The following is an 18,654-nucleotide window of genomic DNA, read 5'->3' on the forward strand; positions in this document are numbered from 1 at the left end:
AAAAAAAAAAAAAAAAAAAAAAAAAAAAACCACTGGAAGGTTCTCTTGAGCTTTTTGGTGCAAATAAATAAGTAAATAAATAAATAAAAATAAACAAAATTAGTTCTTTCTGGTGCTGAGTCAATCTTTCCTAGTCAGGAAATTTCTCCTTTTTAATGTTGTGTGCATGAGTGATTGCCTGAGTGTATCATGTACATGCCTGATATCTCTGAAGACCAGAAGAAGGTGTTGGGGCCCCTGGAACTCAAAGTGTAAATGGTTGTGAAGCAAGCACCACGTGGTGCTGGAGACCTAATGAAGAACAGGAAGTGTTCCTAACCACAGTTGCCGCTAGCTTCTAGAATGGAGATGCTACAGAGGCCAGGGGTCAGTGAGTGATGATGGACCATTTCTTTGGGTTCTCCTTTCTTTAAGATTTATTTATTTTTATTTTATGTATATAAGTGTCCTTATATTTGCCTTGCTCCCAATGAGATCAGAAGATCCCCTAGAACTGGAATTACAAACTGTCATGGGTACTAGGAACTGAAACCAGGTTCTCTGCGAGAGCAACCAGTAGATTCAGTCATTTCTAAAACCACTAAGCCTAGGACCTGGTTTTTTTCCCGCCATACTCTCTAAATCTAGAAATATGAAATCTCAGAAGTTGGGAGCACTTGGGAGGCAGAGACAGGCAGATCTTTGTGAGTTCGAGGCCAGAGTAGCCTACAGGGCAAATTCTAGGACATCCAGGACTACACAGAGAAACCCTGTCTCAACTCGCCATGCCACCATGCCTACCACCACCACAAAAAATAAAAATAAAAAAATAAAAAAATAAAAAATCTCAGAAGTAGAGAACTTAGTTCCACAGCACAACCTCATGCTTAAGGTTCCGGGGGCAAGTCTTAGAACAGCAGAGAGAAGTGCCCTCCTGTTGGGAATTGGTTCTAATGCATTGTCTTATTTTAGATCCCAAAAGCCATGTTTCCACATCTGAGGGTCTCTGCCCCCAGCTGCCTTCGACTGATAAAAAAGAATTGCTGTACAGCCAATGGCTGAGCAGGGAGACCAGGCAGGACTTTTAGATTGCTTGGGCAAGGGATGGAGCAAGAGAAGGGAAGAGGAGAATCACCATGACTCGGAGGCAGGGGGATCAGATTTAAGAGCTGGAGGAGAGAAACCATCCAGCAATGTAAGTGGAAGGGAATGCGGCCCTATGGGGGGGGGGGCGCTGCCTAGAAGGTAATAGGGCAACAAAGATAAAATATAGATTTAGAAGGTGTTAAGCCAGGAATACTGGAAGGGAGTGTGTGCTAGCCACGGGGAGGTTTAGAAGTGCCCAGGCATTGAGCTAGTCAAGGCATATCAAAATTAGCTGGCTAACTGGTGTATGTGAGTCTTTCATTCGAGAATCCAGAGAGCTCTCGGGCAGGTGCAGCATGCTCCAGTGATCCGCCAGGAGCCAAAACAGTCTAACTAAATTTACCAGTACACCCTGCTTGTCATGCTGGAGCCCTGGCAATGGACTGTGTTCAATGCTGTGCTAGTTTTAGCTGTCAGAATGCACTGGACACTGAGCACGCCTTTAGGCCCCAGTAAGTCATAGAGATATTTCACCACTTTGAAACTGTACAGTGACAAGATGTGACAAAATGTGACAAGATGTTCCTGAAAGAGATCTGCCCTGTGAAGTCAGAATGAGATATCCTTAGATGTGGTGAGAAATTCTATTGGATGTCAACACAAGCAATATTATCAACACAAAGACTAAAACCCACGAGCAGACAGGAAAACCATCCTCACTTCTGTGTTATATTCTTTTAAAGAGCAAACGCACTTGTATCTCCACCTAGTCATCCTGCTTTAACACCAGCACTCTCAGTCTTTACTGTTCGGCTATTATTCCTATGACGGCTTTTCCTTCCTTTCTTCCTTCCTTCTTTTTTTTTCTTGTTTTATTTTATTTTTTGAGTACATAGTTGCTATCTTCGGACACACCAGAAGAGGGCATCAGATCCCATTACAGATGGTTGTAAGCCACCATGTGGTTGCTGGGAATTGAACTCAGGACCTCTGGAAGAACAGTCAGTGCTCTTAACTTCTAAGCCATCTCTCCAGCCCTCTTCCTTTTTTCTTTTTTTCTCCTTCCTTCCTTCCTTCCTTCCTTCCTTCCTTCCTTCCTTCCTTTCTTTCTTTCTTCCTTTCTTCCTTTTATTTTGCTTTGGTTTTTCAAGACAGGGTTTCTCTGTGTAGCTCTAGTTGTCCTGGAACTTGTTCTATAGACCAGGCTGACCTCGAACTCACAGAGGTCCACCTGCCTCTGCCTCCTGAGTGCCAGGATCAGAGGCTTGGGCACCACTCTGAAAGCTTTTCTTTTTTTTTTTCTTTCTTTCTTTCTTTTTTTTTTTTTTTTGGTTTTTTTTTGAGACAAAGTTTCTCTGTATAGCCCTGGCTATACTGGAGCTCACTCTGTAGACCAGGCTGGCCTCGAACTCAGAAATCCGCCTGCCTCTGCCTCCCAAGTGCTAGGATTAAAGGCGTGCGCCACCACCGCCCGGCTTGAAAGCTTTTCTTACTGAAGCTTGGAGTACATAATTGCCTTCTATTTTTAAAATGCTAGGTCACTTCATTGCTCTTGCTTTTGTTCAGGATATCCAACTGCCTGGATATACTTCTATTCTGCAACAACATTTTCTGACTAAACCTCTGGGGACTGTGCTTCCTAGTGTAGAACCCAGGTCCCCCTGTCACCCTTTCAATATGTTCTTCTGATCCATCTCCATTCTTGTGTGACGCCAGCTGATGCACAGAAACACTCTCTACCAGGAACCCCACAGCTGCCGATCACTCTTGGCTAGAATCCTGAGTGAGCAACAGCAACCAAGGAGTGATCACCCACTCAGAGACCAGACCTAAGCCAGAAACACTTCAAAGCTTTAAGTCCAGATGCCTACACCCCAGTGCAGAAACACAAACAGGAACACACAAGATAATATGACTCCTCCAGAGGCCCCGAGGAAAGCAATTAGCTGGAGCACAAGACAAGGACTTCAAAAAGCAAGTATGAATGTGTTCAAGGTCTTGAAGAAGACATGGGTAAATGCCTGACGGCTTTGAAAACACAAACAGTTGAATGAAATAATAAAGTGTATTCAAGTCATTAAGGTAGAATTCACGAAAGAAATAAAGTCAACCAGGAGTGAAACTGGATCTAAAAAACTGAGGATGTCAAACAAAAACCTCAGAGATCAGGGCATCAATCAATGGTCATCAGAGAAGCTTCTTGCAGGAGACAAATATTAATACTGAGATCACAGCCAGACAACTCACAGGCAGTAAGAGACAAGCATTCAAGTAGGATGTCTTCATCAAACCTCTTCCCCACAAGGCTAAGCCTCTGTTTGAAAGAGGAGAATGGGTTCTAAGAGCCTGAGGTGATAGATGAATCCAGACCTGGCTCGATACACTTGAACTCACTGAAACCAGGACAGCACATGTTCAAGCCAGACAGAGTCCAGCACTAAGAGGGGTAAGTTGACACAGGGTCCCATGTTTAACCAAAAACCTACTTGAAATTGATTCCTGCTGGTAGAAGGGAGTTTTCTCTAGTGGAGTGCTACGGAACACACTGGATTCATCAATTACACTTGAGAGCAGGCCCCACGCCCAGGAGTAGTTGGCCAACACAAAAGGCTCTCCATGTTTGTGTGTGTGTGTGTGTGTGTGTGTGTGTGTGTGTGTGTGTGTGTGTGTGTCTTAAAATTAGTATCAGCTGGGCGGTGGTGGCGCTCGCCTTTAATCCCAGCCCTTGGGAGGCAGAGGCAGGTGGATTTCTGAGTTTGAGGCCAGCCTGGTCTACAGAGTGAGTTCCAGGATAGCCAGGGCTACACAGAAAAACCCTGTCTCAAAAAACAAAAAAACAAAAACAAAAAAAAATTAGTTTCATGATTAGAATGGGTGCTAAAAGTGCATTTGTATGTTTTAAGCTGTGATGGGATAAATTGTTAAAAGCCAAAATGGACATTTGAAGTATTTTTCAAAGTAATTTTTGTCCTTTGGCTGAGAGAGATGCTTCAGTTGTTAAGTGTCCTTACTGCTCTTCCAGAAGACCTGAGTTCAGTTCCCAGCACCCATGTGAGGCAGCTGCTTGTAACTCCAGTTCCAGGGGCACTGACACCTTTTTCTAGCTTCCATGGTTCTCCATACATGTGTGATAAACACATATATACACACAAATGAAAAATAAAATGCTTTTATTTAAAAAGGTAAGGGATTTTTTTTTTATTCCTAAGGTGTAATATGACTGCCCAATTTTTTTTTAATGTAAAAGCATTAAATTCAGTGGAGTGGCTGAGGTGGTGTTCTGAAGGAGCAAAGAGAAAGGTTGGCTTATACAGAGGAATGTCTTGCCTGGGTTCCCACTCTCTCTGCTATGCATTGATTGGCTGGCATCAACTCCAGGACCAGGTGGGAGGTAGAAGGCGAAGAGGGGTTGGGGTTGGCTCAGTGGTAGAGCACTTGCCTAGCATGCTGGGGGCTTTGAGTTCCATGTCCTGCATCACAGGGTGAAAAAAGAGAGCTGAGCACAGGTGGCAGAAGGGACTTCCTGGAGGCTGTTTACCTTGGCAACAGGAACAGGAACATTCCCCAGGCAAGGGCTGCAAAGTTCAGTGTGTGATTATTCCAGGAACACAGAGTACCTGGGTGAGCCCATCTGGAAGATAGCAACCGGACCCTTATTTTGGCCATAGGTCCAATTAGCCACTTGGGACCTTATTTGAACATTCAAGTAAGATGTTTCTGAAGTGAGTGCAGAAGGTGTGACGTGTGGGATCCAAAGTTTATCCTCAGACACTGAGCCGGAGACCTTTGTCGCTGTGCTAGCCAACAGGTAATATGGTTTTGCAATAGCCTTTCTAGTCTCTCCTAAAAGAACTGAGGTACTTCTGAGTATAGACCCTTAAACTTGGAACAACAGGCAGGAGGTACCTGGATGGCAGTTGTCCCAGGACTAAGTAGGCAATAAAATTAGAAGAACAAAAGTCCTAGTGGACTAGATGAGCCTCTTGCTAAAGCAAAGCCCCCCTCCCCCCGCCGCTCCCACACACCGGTCCCCCACACACACACACCGCCACCATAGACTGGCACACGTGCACACAGAATTGCTACAGAGTCTATTCTGTGTCCAGAGTTTTTAGCCTTCTGCTGACTGCTAAGACACAGGCTGGGCAGGAGCGTCACATAATTTTTTATTTTGTTTTGCTTTTTACTATTGTTCGTTTGTTTTAGGAACCCTCAGGAAAGTCTATGTAAATTGACATCAGGCTTCTGGAGAGGTAGCTCAGGGGTTAAGAGAGCACTTGCAGCTCTTCAGAAGGACCCAAGTTCCCTATATCCACATTAGTGAGTGGCCCATGGCCACTTGTAACTCCAGCTCTAGGAGATCTGGTGCCCTCTTCTGGCTTTCTTTGGTACATACATACATACATACATACATACATACATACATACATACATGTGACAAGCATATATGACACAAACACACATACAAACACACAAATAAATACACATACAAAGAAATGTTAAGGTGGGGGTGGCTGGAGAGATGTCTCAGCAGTCATGGGTGCTTTCTGCTCTTCCCAAGGATCTGAGTCCTAGTGCCTATGTCAGGCGGCTCACAACCTAGGAACTCTAGTTCAAGGGAATCCAAGAGCTACTCCTGACCTCCCAGGCACCTGCACTCATGCACACATATCCACCTGTGCAACATTTTAAGAAATAGAATGAATCTTAAGAAAAAAAAGTGGTATTAGGTTGTTGGCGATTGTAAACCAGTCACTCTGCAAAGCCAGTTCCAGCCGCAGGTTCACCAGCACCATTCCCTGTGCTCTTCCTAACAGAGTCTGGAGTTATCAACAGATCCCCTTTAAACAAAGAACTAGTTTCTCCTTGTCCTAGTCTGCTTTCTATTGCTATGATAAAATTTTCCTGACCAAAAGCAAATCGGGGAAGAAAGAGTTACTAGGCCTACACGTCCATGCCACAGTTTATCATTGAAGGAATTGGGGCAGGAATTCAAGACAAGAACCTGGAGTCCAGAAGTGTCACAGAGGCCACAGAGAAATGGTGCTCACTGACGTCTTTTGCATGGGCTCACTCAGCTTGCATTTTTATTCAATCTAGGAGCAGGTCACAGTCCACAGATCTCACAGCAATCATTAATTTAAAACAAACAAAACCCCCTGCCCCACTGGGAAGATTTGTCTATGCTTAGCCCAGGGAGTGGCACTATTTGGAGGTGTGTGGTCTTGTTGGAGTAGGTGTGTCACTGTGGGTGTGGGCTTTAAGACCCTCATCTTAGTTGCCTGGAAGTCAGTACTCTCTGCTAGCAGCCTTCATGAAGATGTAGAACTCTCAGCTCCTCCTGCACCATGCCTGCCTGGATGCTGCCATGCTCCCACCTTGATGATAATGGACTGAATCTCTGAACCTGTAAGCCAGCCCCAATTAAACGTTGTCCTTATAAGAGTTGTCTTGGTCATGGTGTCTGTTCCCAGCAGTAAAACCCTAGCGAAGACAGGCACAGACTTTTTTATAGGGCAATCTGATAGTCATTTACTCAGCTGAGAGTTCCTCTTCCCAGTTAAGTCTAGTTTGTGTCAAGTTGTTAAAAAGCTAACCAGCACCAGTTCTCACAGCAGGATTCTAGGATGCTGACTGGTAAGAAGTGTCACCCTTTGCCAGTCTTTTGTCAGAGGTCCCAGATCTCAGCCTCAGCAGCCCCAGGGCAGGCTTTGATCCAGTCATCAGTGAAAGCCTCATTTGGACAGGGTCATTCTGGGTAACATTTGCCCAGAGATTTAGTACATTAAAACTTTATGGACAATAATTTAATTTTTAGTCATGAGATATGTTAGGAATGTAGGAGGTTGATGATCAAGAGATGGGCTGGAGAGATGGCTCAGTGGTTAAGAGCACTGGCTGCTCTTCCGGAGGATCCAGCTTCAGTTTCCCAGCACCCACATGGCCGCTCACAACTGTCTGTAACTCCAGTTTCAGGGAATCTGATATCTTCACATAGTCATACATTCAGGCAAAACACCAATGCACCGTGTGTGTGTGTGTGTGTGTGTGTGTGTTATTTTCTCTCTTGAAATATGGTCTCAAAGTCTTTTTTTTTTAAATGTTTGCTTTTTTAAAATTTATTTTTATTTATTTTATGTGTATGAGTACACTGTACCTGTAGAGATGGTTATGAGCCATCATGTGTGTGGCTGCTGGGAATTGAACTCAAGACCTCTGCTGGCCCCTGCTTGCCCGGCATAATTCACTGTAGCTGTCTTCAGACGCACCAGAAGAGGGCATCCAATCTCATCATGGATGGTTGTGAGCCACCATGTGGTTGTTGGGATCCGAACTCAGGACCTTTGGAAGAGCAGTCAGTGCTCTTACCCACTGAGCTGTCTCACCAGCCCAGTCGCTGAGTCTTTTATCTGGAGTATAGGAGGTTTGGGTTCAAGAGGACTTGTCTGATGTAATTCAACACTTCTAGACATACAACCAGTCTCAAGAGCTCTTGTAGACACTCATGTTATCATTCAAGATGGAGCTGGAAAGTCTGGGAAAGTTGGGCTGGTGAGTGAGCTCAGCGGATAAAGGTGCTCAGTCCAAAGGCCAGGCGATTTGAGTTTGATTCCATGGTGGGAAGATTGAAAATACTCCTGAAAGTTGTCATCTAACCTCCACAAGTACATGTGAGACACTTGTGCCCACATTGAAACACACACACACACACACACACACACACACACACACACTAATAATAATAATAGTAATGTTAATTATTTTGTTTTTGTTTATGTATTTTGAAATAAAGTCTCTCTATGTATCCATTCCTTGCTGTCCTGGCACTCTATATGTAGACCAGTTTGAACTTAGAGATCCACCTGCCTCTGCCTCCCAAGTACTAGGATTAGAGATATATGGCACCATGTATGGCTATTAATGCTTATTTATTATTTTATGTAGATGTGTGAGTACGTGCATATACGTTTGTGTGCCATCCATAAGCCTGGTGCCCCAAGAGACATGAAAAAAGCTTCAGATCCCATAGAGCTGGAGTTACAGGTGGTTGTGAGACACCATGTGGGTGCTGAGAATTGAACCCAGGTCTCTTGCAAAAGCAACACATACTCCAAACCACTGAGCCATTCTTAACTGCTGAACCACCTTTCTAGCCCCAGGTTTAAAAGGGTGTTTTTAAATATGAAATAGTTCATAAATTGCATGCCATCCCCACACAGGGCCACGTTAATCTTCTCTGTGTCAGTCCTATTTTGGTATTTGTGCTGCCATTGTGAAGTCTAAGGACTTGTGTTTTCAGAGAACTTGGGAAGTAAGCAAAGGCCCATTTGTTTTATTTTAGTTCACTAGTTGCTATTTTTGAGACAGGGTCTTGTATATAGCTCAGACTAAAACAGGGCCCCAGACCTTAGCACAACTGACTCCATGATGGAAGGAAGTACCACCAGGCTATAAACCTCAGCACATAGACAGCACCACCTGCCAAAAATGAAAACAAAGATCTAATCCAATAAAGTCCATAGTTCTGGGGAAAAAAATCTCAAAATGTACTAACCTGCATTTTGGTTTCTGTAGTTCCGCTTTCTGGCTAACCGTTCTTGTTAACTGAAGTATGTCAATCCAGAACATGGTTTGTATGCTTAAAAGCTCATCCTAAGAAAGGCTTGGGGCTATACTGGGATCCTGAACACCCAGCGTAGTCACCAGTCAGTTAACAGAGACTTTCTATTGGCTTAAACCTATGTCCAAGCAGGCTTCTTTGGTGAACACCCCACAATGAGACTATCCTTGAACTTAGGGTCCTCCAGCCTCTGCCTCCTGAGTGTTGGAATTACAGTCTACACCTGGCAGGAGCCTACTGCTGATACCTAAAGGTATCAACAAAAATGTACCAGAGAAGAATTGGAGAAAAAGGAGCTGGTTTATTTTAGCTTGAATATTTATTTACTCACTTACTTTTTTTATTTGTTTTTAAAGATTTATTTATTTTTTTTTATGAGTACACCGTAGCTGTACAGATGGCCGTGAGCCATCATGTGGCTGCTGGGAATTGAACTCAGGACCTCCTCTCGCTTCCGGCCCCACTTGCTCTGGCGTAATACACTGTAGCTGTTTTCAGACACACCAGAAGAAGGTGCCAGATCTCATTATAGGTGGTTGTGAGCTACCATGTGGTTGCTGGGATCCGAACTCAGGACCTTTGGAAGAGCAGTCAGTGTTCTTACCCACTGAGCCATCTCGCCAGCCCCTTACTCACTTACTTTGAAACACTGGAGATTGAACCTTGTATTCCCTGGCCTGTATGTATACCACATGCCTGCCTGGTGCTCATGGAAGCCAGCAGAAGCCAGAAGAGGGGGTTGGACCCCCTGGAACTGGAGTTACAGATAGTTATTAGCCACCATGCAGGTGCTAGGAACTGAATGCAAATCCTCTTGTAGAGCAGCCAGTGCTCTTAACCACTGACCCATTTCCCTAGCCCTGTGGGTAAGAAAGAGGTGCATTTAATAGATTATTCTAAAAAGACAAGTTTAAGGAAAATAATGGAAATGAACCAATAAAGAAGAGAAAGTGGTACAAACAAGTTGTAAGTTTAAAGATGTTGTTTTAAAATGAACATGTGTAGAAGAGAGGGGAGCTGAAGCAGCAGGTTGGGTCTCACCCTCCCAGGGCAGCCAGGAGCTCAGCTTGGCCAGCAACCCTCCACCAGAGCAATGCTACACTGAAGGGTCCAAAGACATCCCTGGATGCAACTGACACTGGAGAAAACAGAACAAAACAAAACAAATTGATATATGTGTGTGTGTGTGTGTGTGTGTGTGTGGATACACACATTGTTGCATATATGCAAAAGAAAGCATTTCTGGGGGTGCTGGAGATAAAATCAAAGCCCTTATGGCCTGTCACAGGAGTGTCTGGGGGCAGGGTTTGATGCTGTAGCACTGCAGTATATAGCAATAGGTCAAGAAGAGGAAACTCTACCACTTTCTTTGAGAAACCATTGGCCAAAGACTTGAGTTTGCTGAAGGAGGCATGGCTATTACAATGTAGAGCTGTCCTTGCATGAACAATGCCCAACAAGTGACATCGGGACTTTAAAGTTACAGGTCTAAGTATGATAGAAGACACAGAGCTCCCACCTCTTTGTGTCTCTATCTCTCCCCTACTCCCTCCACCCCCAATTCTCTGTGTGTGTGTCTCTCTTCTATCTATCTGTCTCTTCTATCTAGTGTTAGAGGTGAAATTGGGAGTGGGGTGGATAAAGGGTGAGAAAAGAACCCACAGAGAAGCAAATCCAGCGGCATGCTGCCTCCTGGGTTACACCGTATGGGCTCTGTGCCTTGACTGACCAAGAGATGAAGACAAACACCCTCTGTTGAGACATCAGCAAAGAAAGCAAAATTCAGGGTTGACAAAGACTACAAGTGTCAGCCAGGAGTAAGGTGAAAAATCTACACAGAAGTTACATATGCCTTTCCGGTTGTTTATAAACATGCAAAAAACTTACTAAAAAAAAAAAAAAGAAAGAAAGAAAGATGACCATATGATATGGCAAATAAACTACCTGAATGCCTACTGCCCCTGGAACCTGAACACCTTTTCACATTCACTCACATGGAAATGCCATCAGAAGTAGTCAAAGCTATAGGACAAGAAATAATCCCCTAGTTTTGGTTGCTAAATTGGATAAAGAATGACAAGAGATTGGCTTGCATTCCGTGATGTTTTGGATGAGAATGACTTACCACCCCCAAGGCACATATGTTTCAATACTTAGTCTCCAGTTGGTAGACCTGTTTGGGAAGGATTAGGAGATCTGGCCTTGTTGGAGGAGGTATGTCACTGGGGGTGGGCTTTGAAGCTTCGAAAGCCCAAATCATTCTGAGTTAGCTTTCTCTGCCTTGTGTGTATGGATCAGGTATAAGCTACTGCTGTAGCACCATGCCTGCCTGCCCGCCTGCCCGCCATGATGGTCAGAGGCTCTAATCCTCTGAAAACTCTAAGCCCCAAACAAACTCTTATTTCTATAAGTTGCCTTAGTCATGAAGTCTTATCACAGAAATAGAAAAGTAGCCAAGGCACATTTCAAAAATAATAAAAACAGAACAACTTTTTGCAGAGATATGCCTGCTTATGTGAGGGTGTCTTCCTGGAGGGGGCTAAAATTAAGCCCACGTAAAGTTTTGTTCAGCAGAGCCTTTCAGGCATCTGAAACTCTTTACTCCTCACTTTAAATGTGGAGGAATTTTTGTTGCTGTTAAATATTCTTAATCTAGGCCAATTTCCATCACACAAACATAGATAGGTACCTGGGAAAACCAGTGATGTAACTTCAAGTTCTCTCTCTCTGTCTCTCTCTGTGTCTCTGTCTCTGTCCCTCTGTCTCTCTATCTCTCTGTCTCTGTCTGTCTCTGCCTGTCTCTCTGTCTCTGTCTCTGTCTCTGTCTCTGTCTCTGTCTCTGTCTCTGTCTCATGAGACACTGTTTCCTCTGTATAGCCCTAGGATGTACTCTGTAGACCAGCCTGGCCTTGAACTCAGAGATCTACCTGTCTCTACCCTCTGAGTGTTGAGATTAAAGGTGTGTGCCACCACTGTCCAATTTCAAGCTACTTTGATGAAAGTGTTTTTCCTATCTGCTTTAGCTAGCATGTCTCTTGCATGGAAGGACAACGTTTTGGTTTGAATTGAAACCATGCCTGGGGGGAAGGGCCAGCAAGATGGTCAGTGGTTAAAGGCACTTGGTCCTGAGCCAGGTGACTTGAGTTCAACCTCAGGACTCACACAGCGGAAAGAAAACAACAGCCTCCCAAAGTTGTTCTGTGACCTCGCAGACATGCTATGGCATGTGCTCTAAAAAACAAACAACAAAAACCAAAAAAATAAAAAACAAAACCAAATAAGTAAATAATAACAATAAGCATCCTTGTGATTGGGGCTGGGGAGATGGCTTAGTGGACAAAGCATTTTCCCCAGAAAGGTAAAGATATGAGATCACATCTCCAGAATGCACATAAAGTCTGGCATGGCACCAAATCTGTGAATCTGTTGTTTCTACAGTGAGATGTGGGGTTGGAGACAGGAGATTTCCTGCCAGCTAGTCTGCTGTGTGCAGTCGTGAGCAACAAAAGGGACTCTTTCTCAAAAAAAATAAATAAATAAAAATAGAAATTAAGGACCACCATGCAAGCTTGTCCTTTGACATCCATATTTAATAAATGTTCTATATTTATTTGCATTTTCTAAACAATTTAAATGTTAACAAGCTATAATATTTAAATGTGGGGCCTCTTTTGCTCTTGCCAGGCATCCTTGTTAGGGTGACATTGTCTTTAAACCTTATGTGGCAATCCCTGATGCACTACCATGATGCCCAGGGAAGACAGAGTGATCTGGAAGTCCAACTACTTCCTTAAGATCAATCCAACTTTTAGATGATTACCCAAAAGGCTTCATTGTGGAAGTGGACAATGTGGGCTCCAAGCAGATGTGGCAGATCTGCATGTCCTTCCGAGGGAAGGCTGGGGTGCTGATGGGCAAGAACACCATGATGCGCAAGGCCATCAGAGGACACCTAGAGAACAACCAGCATCCGGGGGAATGTGGGCTTCGTGTTCACCAAGGAGGACCTCACTGAGATTAGGGATATGCTGCTGGCCAATAAAGTGCCAGCTGCTGCTCGAGCTGGTGCCATTACCCCATGTGAGGTCACTGTGACAGCTCAGAACACTGGTCTAGTAGCTGATAAAAACTGGAGACAAGGTAGGAGCCAGTGAAGCCATACTGCTGAACATGCTGAACATCTCCCCCTTCTCCTTTGGGCTGATCATCCAGCAGGTGTTTGACAATGGCAGTATTTATAACCCTGAAGTGCTGGACATCACAGAGCAGACCCTGCACTCTCGCTTCCTAGAGGGTGCCTGCAATGTGGCCAGCGACTATCTGCAGATCGAGTACCTAACTGTTGCCTTGGTGCCACACTCCATCATCGATGGGTACAAGTGGGTCCCACTTTATCTGTGGAGACTGAGTACACCTTCCCACTTGCTGAAAAGGTCAAGGCCTTCCTGGCTGGTCCGTTTGTATTTACTGCTGCTTCCCCTGTGGCTGCTGCTACCACTGCTGCTCCTGCTGCTGTTGCAGTCCCAGCCAAGGCTGAAGCAAAGAAATCAGATAAGGATATGGGATTCGGTCTCCTCAACTAATCCCCTCAAGGCAGCCAAGGCAGCCTGCTTAACTTGAGAAAGATGGCGATAAAGGCTTACTTCCCTTAAAACTCTGTCTGGATTTATTTCATTTGTTCACTTAAGCAGAGTTAAAAAGCAAAAAACATTACTATTTAGGGAGGTACTTTGTGTTGGCATATTTCTAAAAATAAAGCTCCTAGTGGTTTAAAAAAATTAGGAGTACCTTTTAAATTAAATCAGATGAACGAGTCTATCATTTAGAATCTCTTGACTAGGAAAGAATATAAAAAATACTGAAAAATAATAAAAGTTTAGGAAAGAAGATGGGAAATAGGCTAAAAGTACTTGGTGCATAAAGTAACAGTAATTCAATATAATATCAAGGAGACTGGGATGCAGCAGGAAATGACAGGAGAGGCTACATTTATAGTATGAATAATGTCTATTTGAGAAATAAGAATATGATTTTAAATGATTTACTTATTTCACATGCATGAATGTTTTGCCTGCAGGCATGTCTGTGCACCACATGTGTGTGTGTGGTGCCCAGGCAAGCCAGAGGAGGGTGCCACATCCCCTAGACCTGGAGTTTTGGATGGTTGAGAGCCACCACATAGGTGCTGGTGGCCTCACCCAGGTCCTCTGCAAGAGCGGCCACTGCTCTTAGCCTCTGAGCCATCTTTCCAGTTCCAAGTGTATGGTTTTTTTTTGTTGTTTTTTGTTTTTTAATGAAAAGCTAATACTAACAAGGACTATTTGTGTTGGTTTATTTCACCACTCAAGGTGGATTTTTATTACTAGCAAAATGTTCAGAGTAAATCAAAACCTTCGTACTAATGGATGGAGAGTGGCCAGGTTTGCCCAAAACACTCGGACTGACAGATGGGCCTGGGAGCTCAGGTAGCCAGACCACCTGGGGTGTGATTCTCTGGCCAAGTACACGTGAATCAAATGCAGCTCAAATCACCCGAATGATCACATATGGCCTGTGATAAAGGTATTTCATGACTGACATGGAAGAACTTGTCATCAAATAGCCAAGGACACTCAAGCCCCACCAGGCCCTGCTCTAACTCAGAGCACTAGCCCTGCCTCTGTGCCAAATAACAGAAATGGACAAGCTGACAGTGGAGAACTGGAGTGAGGCACTATGCATGTTCTCATTCCTTCATATGGGTTTGGCCTTGGGGCAGCTCTCCCATCTGGCCAACCTTTGTGATATAAGCAGCACAGACGCAAACGAACCAGGGATAAGAACAGCTTGGAAAATGATGACCTTTGTTCTTGAGATTCAAAAAAAAAAAAAATCCTGAAAAATATTGTATAACTAGGTTGGTAAGGGTTGAATATGCATCATATGCCCTCTTGCTTTGGGATGATGTCCATCTCTCCACCCCAGTTCTGTGATTGCTCATCATCCGCTGGGAGAAGCTTGGGAATAGCACCAACCGTAAGTATAAACTACCGTTTCCTGTCAAGATGGGCTCTGTGGAAAAAGCGCTTGCTCCCCTCCCTCCAAAGAGGTCTTATGTATTCCCAGGCTGGCTTCACACTCACTATGTAGACAAGGATAGTTTTGAATTTCTTTGTCCTAAATTTGTTTTTATTTTATGTTTTCCCACAGGACCCTCTGTGTGCACCGCGTGCATGGCTCTCGGAGGCCAGAAGATGGTTTCAGAGTCCCTGCTAGCAGAGTTATAGATGGCTGTTAGATACCACACTGGTGCTAGGACTCAAACCCGGACTTCTGGAAGAGCAGCCAGTGCTGTGGAGCCATCTCTCCAGCTGGGACCTTAAACTTTGCATCTTCCTGGCTCCACCTCTCAGGTGCTGGGAGTTCAGGCCCGTGCTACCAGGTCTGGGTTTATCCAGTGCTGGAGACTAACCCAGGGCTTCCCACTTGCTGGGCAGGTAGTCTACAGCCAAGGCATATGTCAGTCCCAGGTATTCGTATTGTTTGAAGATTCTGTTTTTATTTTATATTTATGAGTGCTTGTCTGCATGTGTCTCTGAGCACCCCAAACATGCCTGGTACCCATGGAGGCTAGAGGATCTCCTGGATGGTCATAAGCCACCATGTGGATGCTAAGACTTCTCCCTACACAGCTATAAGAACAGCAAATGCTCTTAACCACTAAGACATCTCTCTAGCATCTAAACTTTATTTTTTATTTTATTTATTTTATTTTGGGTTTTCAAGATAGGTTTCTGTATAGCCCTGGCTGTCCTGGAACTCACTCTGTAGACCAGGTTGGCCTCAAACCCAGGTATCCAACTGCCTCTGCCTCCTGAGTGCTGGGATTAAAGGTGTGTGCCAGTTACTTATTTTTAGTTTTTAAACATTTTATGGATTCTTTGTGAATTTTACATCATGTATCCCAGTCCCGTTCATCTCTCCAATACTTTGTATCCACCCTCTTCCCTTGCTACTGCCTCCCCTCAAATAGAATAAAAACAACAATAAAAGAAAAGTACATCTTGTTGGGGAAGCTGTAGTGTGTCACAGTGTGTCACACCGTGTACCCTTTTGTCCACACTTCTTTACTAGCAAATGCTCATTGCAATGAGTCACTGGTCTGTTACCTCTGGCTTCTGCTACTCTATTAGTACTGGATCCTCACTGACCACCCAGAAATGTTTATTTTATGTGTATGAGTGTTTTGCTTGTATGTATGTGAGTGCACTATGGTTCTGGAACGAGAGTTACAGAGAGTAGTCAGCCATTGTCTGGGTGTTGGGGACCAACATGAGTTCCCTGCAAGAGTAGCAAGTGCTCTTAACCACGGAATTCTCTCCTTGCCCCAGCCCCACGTAACTGTAAGATAAAGCTGCCTTCCTTACCGCCACCCTTTACTTTTGACTTACTTGGCCTACTGTAAATGAGTAACTGGATTTGAACTTGGGCCTGAGTGTGGTGACAGTCGCAAGGGTGCTTCAAGAGTCAAGCTCGAGAGTCTAGTGTGGTGGTTCACCTATAACCCAGAACTCAGGAGACAGAGACAGGACTGTTGTAGATTCAAGGCTTGCCTGGGCTACATAGTAAAGCCCAGAACAACAAAACATAAAACAAAAAAACGTAACACAACACAACAAAACATAAAAGAATCAAGAACAAAAGACCAAAGGACTGAAAGAGCTATGAGCTAGGAAAAAGGAATATTTGGCCATTAAAGGGAACATTATGAACCACCATGTGGATACTGGGAACTGAATCTGGATCCTTTGGAAAACTAACTAATTTTCGTAAGTGCTGGACCATATCTCCAGTCTGAGTTACCCCACTTCATAAAGCTACTTTAAAAAAAGAAACCAGGCATAGTGGTATATGACTTTAATTCCAGAACTTGGGAGGCAGAAGCAGGTGGATCTCTTGAGTTCAAGGCAAGCTTGGTCTACATAATGACCAGCCAGGCCTACAGAGAGAGACTCTGTTTCAGAAGAGGAGGAGGAGGAAGAAGAGAAGATAAAAGAAAAAAGGATGTTTGCTTAGTACATGCAAGGTTTGATCCTTAGGACTACAAAAATAAATACATAAATAAATAAGCAAGCCAGGAATAAGAGTAATCTCAGCACTGGGAAGGTTGAGGCAGAAAGGTAGCAGGTTCATGACCAGCCTAGGTTACATATGGGCATGATGGGCTAGCTTGAGCAACACAGCTATGTCAAAAGAAGAAAATAAAAACAAAGTAACCAACCAAACAAAAATCCCCTCTAAATTGCACAATTTTATTCTTTAGAAGATTAGATAAAATATTTCAGACATAAAAATAATATATATATATATTTTTGAGTTTAAAGGGATAACTATGTGAAACACAGAACACAATATCCCCAGAGTAGGACCTTGGCATGCTGACTACTTTGAACTAAAAGACATCAGAAGGACCTCAGATCACAGTCTCTTTCTACCCTCCTGTCTCCTATAGCCCCTTTCCATTCTGAAAAATCCAGAATTCCTCCAAAGGTAGTCCACAAAGACTATAGTGATTTTTATATCTTTAGAACGTATTGTGTTAAAACGTTTCACTTTAAAAATTGTTGAGTTGCTGGCTTGAGTTTCAGAAAATATATTCAATGAGTTTTGGCTGGGGATTTAGGACAGAATTCCCAACAGTTACTGACATGGCCCTAACAGTACATTTGGTGTTTTGTACTCCATATTTATATGAAGCGGTGTTCTCAGCATTGGCAATCATAAAATCAAAGCATCAACTCTGAATAATGGTGAGGATTTCTGTCCTACTTTTCTTCTCTGGCGCTGTGATAAAACACTAACCAGCACAGACTTCGTCAGGGTTACTGCTGCCATGACGAAATCCATGACCAAAACACATTAGGGAGGAGAGTGGCTTGCACTTCCCTGTCGCTGCTCATCATCAAAGAAAGTCATCAGGATGGGAACTCTGCGTCAGAAGCCGGAACTGCGTCAGAGGCCATGGAGGAGTGCTGCCCATTGGCTTGTTCCCCATGCTTGCTCAGCCAGCCCAGGGATGGCACCACCCACAATGGGGTGGGCCCTGCCCCATCAATCACTAATTAAGAAAATTCCCTACAAGCTTGCCCATACTCCAATCTTATGGAGGCATTACTCTAGCTTGAGTCAAGTTGACATAAAACTAGCCAGTCCAGAAACCAATTTGGGGAAGAAAGGATCTATCACTGGGGGTGGGGGGTGGGGGGTAGAGGGTGGGTGGGTAAGTCAAGGCAGGGACCATGGAAGAAGCTGCTTGGTTTCTTTTGCTTTTAATGGCTTACTTAGCTATCTTTCTTTCTTTCTTTTTAGACTTATTTATTTTATTATTTTATGTGTATGGTTGTTTTGCTTGGATATAAGTATTTGTACCATGTGTGTCCCTGGTACCAAAGAAGGTCAGAAGAAATATTGGATACTCTGGAACTGGAGTTAAAGATAATTGTGAACCATTCTATGGGTGCTAGGAATTAAAATCTGGCCCTTGCAAGACCCACAAGTGCTCTCAATCGCTTAGTTATCTCCTTAGTCCCTCAGTTGCTTTCTCATACAACCCAGGGTCACCTGCCTAGGAGTAGCACCAACCGCAGTGGTCTGTGCCTTCCTATACCAATCTATAGTCAACAGAAAGCCCTACAGACATGCCCACAGGTTGATCTGATAGAACCAAATTCCTCTACTGAGGTTTTTTTTATTCCTAGATCTCTCTCTAGTTTGGGTCAAGATAGCAAAAAATTAAGTAACACAATGTTCTTCACAGGCAGTATCAAATATGCAACTAAGATTTAATTCTTTATGTAAAATTAAACAATCAATGTATTTAGTTAATATGCAATTTTGCTTTAATTTTTTGACCAAGCCAGCTCAGTCAGTCAACAGGTTCTCCAGGGAGGGATCGAGGACTGAAAAGAAAAAGAGAATTAGATAACACT

General features: G+C 43.8%; 1 pseudogene; it reads left to right on the top strand.

Annotated features, from left to right (window-relative positions):
• Positions 1 to 12,433: 12,433 nt before the first annotated feature.
• LOC116080714 lies at positions 12,434 to 13,269 on the top strand (annotated as a pseudogene).
• The last annotated feature ends 5,385 nt before the right edge of the window (positions 13,270 to 18,654 follow it).

The sequence above is a fragment of the Mastomys coucha genome, unplaced genomic scaffold, assembly GCF_008632895.1.
Source record: "Mastomys coucha isolate ucsf_1 unplaced genomic scaffold, UCSF_Mcou_1 pScaffold6, whole genome shotgun sequence".
Taxonomy (NCBI): Eukaryota; Metazoa; Chordata; class Mammalia; order Rodentia; family Muridae; genus Mastomys; species Mastomys coucha.